Genomic DNA, 8,182 nt, shown 5'->3' with positions numbered 1-8,182 from the left:
ACTCTTGCGTTCTGAGGACCCCCATGGTGCCTGACACACATTAGGTGCCTAATCACTGTTTTCCGGAATGCTTGCATGAGCTCACCCTAGGCAGAGCAGGGATCTGCCTTCCGCGGAGCTGCCTTCCCCAGTTCTGCGCTGGGCTCCAGGGCAAAGCAAATGGGTAGACGAATTTGCAAATTTGCATTTCTGCATCTCCACCTTTCCATCGCCCCCAGAGTCTGACTCACACTTCTGCCACATTCTCTTTCTCCAGTCGTCTCCCTTATGCCTTTATTAGTCCACAGCAGTGTGCGCCAGGCTGCTGGATGCTGAAGAGATAAAGGATCGTGGCAAACACAAGGAGTGTGGGCTGAATTGTGATCTGCAAGAAAAGATGTGTGCAAATCCTGAATCCCAGTACCTATGAGTGAAACCCTGTTTGGAAACAATATTTTTTTTTTTTTTTGCAGGTGCAACTAACTTAAGATGAGATCATCCTGGATTAGGGTGGGTCCTAAATACAACGACAGATGTCCTTCTAAAAGACAGAAGAGGAGACACAGACACAGAGAAGGCCACGTGGAGATGGAGGCAGAGATTGGAGTGATGCGGCCACAAGCCCAGGGATTCCTGGAGCCCCCAGGAGCGGGGAGAGGCAGGAAGGACCCTCACCTAGATTCCCTGGAGGGAACTGGATACAATTGTAGTGGATTGAACTGTGGTTCCCCCAAAAGACATGTTCATGTCCTAATCCCCAGAACCTGTGAATGGGACCTTATTTGGAAAAGGAATCTCTGCAGACGTAATTGAATGAAAGATTTCAAGATAAGATCCTCTGGAATTATCTGGGTGGGCCATAAATCCAATGACAGGTGTACTTGTAAGAGACAGAAGAGGAGACACAGACACAGAGGAGATGGCCACGTGGAGATGGAGGCAGAGACTGGAGTGATGCGGCCACAAGCCCAGGGACACCTGGAGCCCCCAGGAGCTGGGAGAGGCAGGAAGGATCCTTCCCTAGAGCCTCTGGAGAAGGCTAAATGAAATTGTGGTGAATTAAACTATCGTCCCCCAGAAAGATATGTCCACACCCTAACCCCCAGAACTTGTGGATGGGAGCTTATTTTGAAATAAGATCTTTGCAGATGCAAGTAGTAAAATATTTTAAGATGAGATCATCCTGCATTAGATGGACCATGAATCCAATCATTGCTGTCTCTGTAAGAGACAGAAGAGGAGACACAGACACAGAGGAGAAGGCCACGTGGAGATGGAGGCAGAGACTGGAGTGATGTGGCCACAAGCACAGGGACACCTGGAGCCCCCAGGAGCTGCGAGAGGCAGGAAGGACCCTCCCTGAGAGCATCTGGAGGGAACTAGATACAAGTGAAGTAGATTGAACTGTGATCCCCCAAAAAGGTATATCCAGGTCCCAATACCCAGAACCTGTGAATGAGACCTTATTTGAAAAAGGGGTGTTTGGAGATGTAATTAAATAAAGGGCCTTAAGATGAGATCATCCTGAATTATCTATGTGGTTCCTAAATCCAATAACAGACGTCCTTCTAAGAAACAGAGAGGAGACAGACACAGAGGAGAAGGCCACATGGAGGCAGAGGCAGAGACTAAAGTGATGCACCCACAAGCCCAGGGACCCCTGGAGCCCCCAGGTGCTGGGAGAGGCAGAAAGGGTGTTCCCCTAGAGCCTCTGGAGGGAGCATGTCCTTGAGATACCTTGATCTGAGACTACCAGCTTCCAGGACTGGGAGAGCATAGATTTTTGTAGTTTTAGCCACCAAATTTATGTCATTTTTTTTGCAGGAACCCCAGGAAGCTCCAGAAGCAATCCGCCCTTCCATCTCTGTGTCTGGCAGACACTACTGTGTGATTCCACCTGGAGAGCACCCACCACACTCACCTTCATTGCTCAGGGGGAAGGAACAGTCCGTCAGCTGTGAGTCACCAGAAGCCAAGAGCTTTCTTAATTTAGTTGCATCAGCTCTTCCCGCCAGCGTATGGATTTCCTGCAAAAGTGGCCTCGTGATTTAATTAGGGAAACAGCTCCAGGGATGGGAGACGGCTGCGCTCCACAATTTCCCTCCTGCAGCTAGGAAGGAAGTCAGGAACGTTCTGTGGGGTAAGTGAGATCAATAGTGTGCTTTCTTTTGTTTTGAGATGGAATCTCGCTCCGTCGCCCAGGCTGGGGTGCACTGGCTCGATCTTGTCTCACTGCAATCTTCACCTCCTGGGTTCAAGCGATTCTCCTGCCTCAGCCTCTCAAGTAGCTGGGATTACAGGTGTACTGATGATTAATAAAGAAGAATAGAATTAAATTGATGATGCTGAGAAGATATTTTTTAAAAAGACTGATTGTATTCTGTTTACATCATATGCATATAAAACAAAATCACACAAAATAATTAAAAACAAAACAAGAGGCCAGGCGTGGTGGCTCACGCCTGTAATCCCAGTACTTTGGGAGGCCAAGGCAGGCAGATCACCTGAGGTCAGGAGATCGAGACCATCCTGGCCAACATGGTGAAACCCCGTCTCTACTGCAAATACAAAAATTAGCCAGGCGTGGTGGTGCGTGCCTGTAATCCCAGCTATTCAGGAGACTGAGGCAGGAGAATCGCTTGAACCTGGGAGTCGGAGGTTGCAGTGAGCTGAGATTGCACCACTGCACTCCAGCCTGGGCGACAGAGCGAGACTCCATCTCAAAAAAAAAAAAAAAAAGAGACAAATATGGGGCAAGGACTAGTCAACATCCTGCCAATGAAGTAACATTCTTGTGTGGTGCAAGAGTGTTTAGGGAGAAAAGCTTGCAACAATGTATTCTACATCAATAAAAATAAAACTGTTTGAGGATGATGTAAGAGGTTCAATGTTCAATTTCCTGTACCATCATTAAACAGAAACGTTTGAAGAATCACAGAATGAACCAGGTCAACTTGTTCAACGTATTGAGATTGTAAATATATTATGGAGTAAAAATAATTCAAGTTGCAAAATACTCCATATGACACAATTTATCTACAAAACTTACAAAAGCAATCTATGTTGTTATAAGCATTTATTAATAATTATATATATTATATATGTCTCGCATGTAGAGAAAAATATATACAGACGTATAGAGTTAGTAATATGTATTTATAGACACACATATCATATGCACAGTTTGAGTGTATACACATCTATGTGTACAAACACAGTTTGTACACACACACATACACACACATCTCAAGATAGCATTTCCTACTAAATGACGACGTTGCCTGGTGACAAAAAAAGAGATACTTAACTTTATATAATATTACACATTTCAAAGTTGGATATGTTCACAAATTACTTACATAGATAATAATATTACAGAATAAACAATTCCCTAATAATTCTTATATTTTTTTGAGACAAAAAAATGAGCCAGCCATGGTGGTGCATGCCTGTAATTCCAGCTACTCGAGAGGCTGAGGCAGGAGAATCACTTGAACCCGGGAGGCGGAGGTTGCAGTGAGCCAAGATTGCGCCATTGCACTCCAGCCTGGGCAACAAGAGCGAAACTCCACCTCAAAAAAAAAAAGGTAAAGGCACAAACAACAGTCAATGGAATATATTTGGACAAGTATACCCTCAAAAATCAATACCATGCTGAGTCACATTTTTGTGATTTGTATTTGAATTGGAAAACAGTGACTACATCCTTTTAGCCCAAATCATGCTGAAAGCAGTATTTACAACTTACTGCACACACTGTTGCTAACCAAATACCATACTGAACACTAAATTGTTAGTCATGATGCTAAACTAACTGTAATGGATAACAGGTAATCGGGATGCCATAATTGCATCTATCCAGACTATGTACGAAACCCACAACGCCCTGATAACAGCCCCTTTTCCCCAAAAGTGTAGTGCTTTGGAGCAGGAGTTGTTAGTAAAATAACAAGTAGGGATCTTTAGGAAAACTCTAAAGATTTGCTCATTTACACTCTGTGGATTGTATTTTCACAACAGGCTACTAGGAAACAGCCCTTAATCTGAAGTGGAATCTAACATCTGGGGAATCAGCTGTATTTGCCTGTGAGAAAGAAAGAGAGAAGAAATTTTTACATCAGCCCATGGTCCGAGGTCAGACAAGGGTCCCTTGCTGCTCTATGAAGTCTCAAACTTTTCTCTTTCTTTTTCTTTTTATTTCCCTCTTTCTTTCTCCCTCCCTTCCTTCCCTTCCCTTCCCTCCTTGCCTCCCTTTCTCCCTCCTTTCCTTCTTTCCTTCCTTCTCTCGCTCCTTCCTTCCTTCCGTCCCTCCCTCCTTCCTTCTCTCACTCCTTCCTTCCTTCTTTCCCTCCTTACTTCCTCTTATTTTCCTTCTTTCCTTCCTTCCTTTTATGTTTCCTCTTTCCCTTCCTTCCTTCCCTCTTTTTCTTTTCCTTCCTTCCCTCTTTTTCTTTTCTTTCCTTCCTCTTTTTCTTTTCCTTCTTTCCTTCCTTCCTTTTGTTTCCTCTCTTCCTTCCTTCCCTCTTTTCCTTTTCTTTCCTTCCTTCCCTCTTTTTCTTTTCCTTCCTCTTTTGCTTTTCCTTCTTTCCTTCCTTCCTTTTTTGTTTCCTCTTTTCCTTCCTTCTTTCCTTTCCTCTTTTTCTTTACCTTCCTTTTTTCCTTCCTTCCTTTTCTCTTTTCTCTCTTCCTTTCTTCTTTCCTTCCTTCCTTCCTTCTTTCCTCCCTTCCTTCTTTCCCTCCCTCCTTCCCTCCTTCCTTTCTTTCTTTTCTTTTGTCTTTCTTTCTTTCTTTCTTCTCTTTCTCTTTCTTTCCTTCCTTCCTTCTTCTTTTTCTTTCTTCTTCCCTTCTCTTTCGCTCCTCCCCCATCCTCCTCCTTCTCTCCCTACCCCCTCTTTCACTCTTGCTTGCTTTCTTGCTTGCTTGCTTTCTGAGACCTCTTTTCACATGTGATGAAAGCTCAGAACCCTCCATCTAGACAGGTGCAGACATACTCATACGTGCAAAGTTTTGCACCTAATTTCAGATGATACATGAGGCCCCCAGACCCTTTCCTGGACCCTATATTCCAGAATAAAATTTACCTTCTACCTTTCACACAATTTCTTCCATGACCTAGGAATTCGACAGCGAAGACCCAAGATACTTCCAAGAGAAAGGCACGGTCCATTGAAGATTCTTTATAACCTGGGAAAGGTAAAGAGAGTCTTTATTTATTGAAGATGAAGATCCCTGAGTATTATTTTTTATGGCACCTCCGTGGGCTATGATGGATGACCCTGAGGGTCTCTCCAGCCCTGAAGTGAGACGGATTTTTCTACTGAACCACGGCAACACTGAATAGGAGGTTGCCTCTTACCTCTGTCTGTTGATTTTCACTGTTTCCTTTTTCTTTGTGTTTTAAAATTTTTATCTTTTGTGGGTACATGGTAGGTGTATATATTTATGTATATGTTGTGTGGATATATAGTAGGTGTATGTATTTAGGGTGTGTGAGATTTTATTATTATTATTATTATTATTATTATTATTATTATTATACTTGAAGTTCTGGGGTGCCTGTGCAGAATGTGCAGGTTTGTTACATAGGTATCCACGTACCATGGTGGTTTGCTGCACTGATCAACCATCATCTACATTAGGTATTTCTCCTAATGCTCTCCCTCCCGTAGCCCCACAATCCCTGATAGGCCCCAGTGTGTGATGTTCCCCTCCCTGTGTCCATGTGTTCTCATTATTCAACTCCCATTTTTCACACCCACACTGGGTGTGTCTGCGAGGGTGTTTTGGGAAGAGATGAGCATTTGAATAGGTAGACAGAGTAAAGACCACCCTTACCAGTGGGGGTGGGTACTGTCCCTTCTATTGAGGGATTTGCAGAGAACGAAAATGCAAATGAAGGGAGACTATATTCTCTTTTCCTTACCTGGAACTGGGACCTCCAGCTTCTTGTGCTCTTGGACATTGGTGCTCCCAGTGTTTGGGCCTTGACCTCTGTTTTTGTATGCATCAGATATCAAACACAGTCAACATGGCATAATTCATGTTCAATGCACCGTGCAGAGAAGATGTTTTGATACAAGCATGCAATGTTTCATAATCACATCGTGGAGAATGGAGCTTGCATGCCCTCAAGCATTTATCCTTTGTGTTAAAAACAATCCAATTATACTCTAATATGGTTTGGCTGTGTCCCCACTCAAATCTCATCTTGAATTGTAGCTCCCATGATTCCCATGTGTTGTGGTGTCCCCACCCAAATCTCGTCTTGAATTGTAGCTCCCATGATTCCCATGTGTTGTGGTGTCCCCACCCAAATCTCATCTCAAATTGTAGCTCCCATGAGTCCCATGTGTTGTGGTGTCCCCACCCAAATCTCATCTCGAATTGTAGCTCCCATGATTCCCATGGGTTGTGGTGTCCCCACCCAAATCTCATCTTGAATTGTAGCTCCCATGATTCCCATGGGTTGTGGTGTCCCCACCCAAATCTCATCTTGAATTGTAGCTCCCATGATTCCCATGGGTTGTGGTGTCCCCACCCAAATCTCATCTTGAATTGTAGCTCCCATGATTCCCATGGGTTGTGGTGTCCCCAACCAAATCTCATCTCGAATTGTAGTTCCCATGATTCCCATGTGTTGTGGTGTCCCCACCCAAATCTCATCTTGAATTGTAGCTCCCATGATTCCCATGTGTTGTGGGAGGGGCCGGGTGGGAGATAAATGAATCACGGGGCTGGTTTCCTCCAGACTGGTCTGGAGGTCGTGAATAAGTCTCATGAGATCTGATGGTTTTATCAGGGGAAACTGCTTTCACTTGACTCTTATTCTCTCTCTTGCCTGCCACCATGTAAAATGTGCCTTTCTCCCTCCACCATGACTGTGAGGCCTCCCCAGCCACGTGGAACTGTGAGTCCATGGAACCTCGTTTTCTTTATACATTTCCCAGTCTCGGGTATGTCTCTTTTTTAAAATAAATTACCGGATTTCAGGTATGCTTTTTTTTTTTTTTTTTTTTTTTGATACCGAGTCTTACTCTGTTGCCCAGCCTGGACTGCAGTGGTGCGATCTCAGCTCACTGCCACCTCCGCCTCCTATGTTCAAGTGATTCTCCAGCCTCAGCCTCCTGATTAGCTGGGATTACAGGCATGGACCACTACACCCAGCTAATTTTTGTATTTTTAGTAGAGACAGGGTTTCACCACATTGGCCAGGCTGGTCTCAAACTCCTGACCTCAGGTGATCTGCCCACCTCAGCCTCCCAAAGTGCTGGGATTACAGGTGTGAGCCACTGTGCCTGGCTGGGTATTTTTTTTTTTTTTTTTTTTTGAGACAGATTCTCACTCCGTCACCCAGGCTGGAGTGCGGTGGCGTGATCTCGGTTCGCTGCAACCTCCACCTCCTGGGTTCAAGAAGTTCTCCTTCCTCAGCCTCCTGAGTAGCTGGGATTACAGGCACGGGCCAGCACGCCTGGCTAATTTTTGTATTTTTAGTAGAGATGGGGTTTCACCATGTTGGCCAGGCTGGTCTCGAACTCCTGACCTCAGGTGATCCGCCCACCTCGGCCTCCCAAGGTTCTGGGATTACAGGCGTGACCCACTGCACCCGGCTTTGGGTATGTCTTTATCAGCAGCATGAAAACAGACTAATACATACTCTTTTAGTTATCTTAAAATGTACAATTAAATTATTTTGACGATAGTCACCCTGTTTTACAATCGGATACTAGGTATGAATAATTACATCATGGAGAATGGAATACTTTTTCTATTTTCTTTTATCTTTTTCTATTTTCTTTTCGATGAAACAAAATATCAGATGAGTGTCCAACTGTGATAAACTCTTCTGTGCCATTTTCAAACTCTCTTGCCCTATCTGTTATTCATTAGGCAACATATTCTCTTCCTCATTTTCAAACTACACTCTCAATACTGTCATACCAGGAAAAAAAGAGAAAAGGATCTTTTAGTGAACAATTGGGTGAATTTGGGTAATTTAGCCAGCCATACCAGGTGGCATTATTCATATTCAGAACACTATTTTTTTTTAGATGGAGTCTCACTCTGTTGCCCAGGCTGGAGTGCAGTGGCGCCATCTTGGCTCACTGCAACCTCTGCCTCCCAGGTTCAAGCAAAACACGATTTTTTTTTTTTTGTATAGAAGAAATGTCACACTCACATTACATCTTCGAGCCAAGCTGCATTT

General features: G+C 44.1%; 1 long non-coding RNA gene across 1 annotated transcript; it reads left to right on the top strand.

Annotated features, from left to right (window-relative positions):
• Positions 1 to 456: 456 nt before the first annotated feature.
• On the top strand, positions 457 to 5,462 carry LOC129052876 (uncharacterized). Its single transcript, XR_008517993.2, has 4 exons — positions 457 to 1,401; positions 1,804 to 2,119; positions 4,000 to 4,113; positions 5,096 to 5,462. It is a non-coding gene; the product is annotated as an uncharacterized LOC129052876 (long non-coding RNA).
• The last annotated feature ends 2,720 nt before the right edge of the window (positions 5,463 to 8,182 follow it).

This window comes from Pongo abelii, chromosome X (assembly GCF_028885655.2).
Source record: "Pongo abelii isolate AG06213 chromosome X, NHGRI_mPonAbe1-v2.0_pri, whole genome shotgun sequence".
NCBI lineage: Eukaryota > Metazoa > Chordata > Mammalia > Primates > Hominidae > Pongo > Pongo abelii.
The sequence above is the reverse complement of the archived record's forward strand: the minus strand, read 5'-3'. Positions and strand labels throughout refer to the sequence as shown.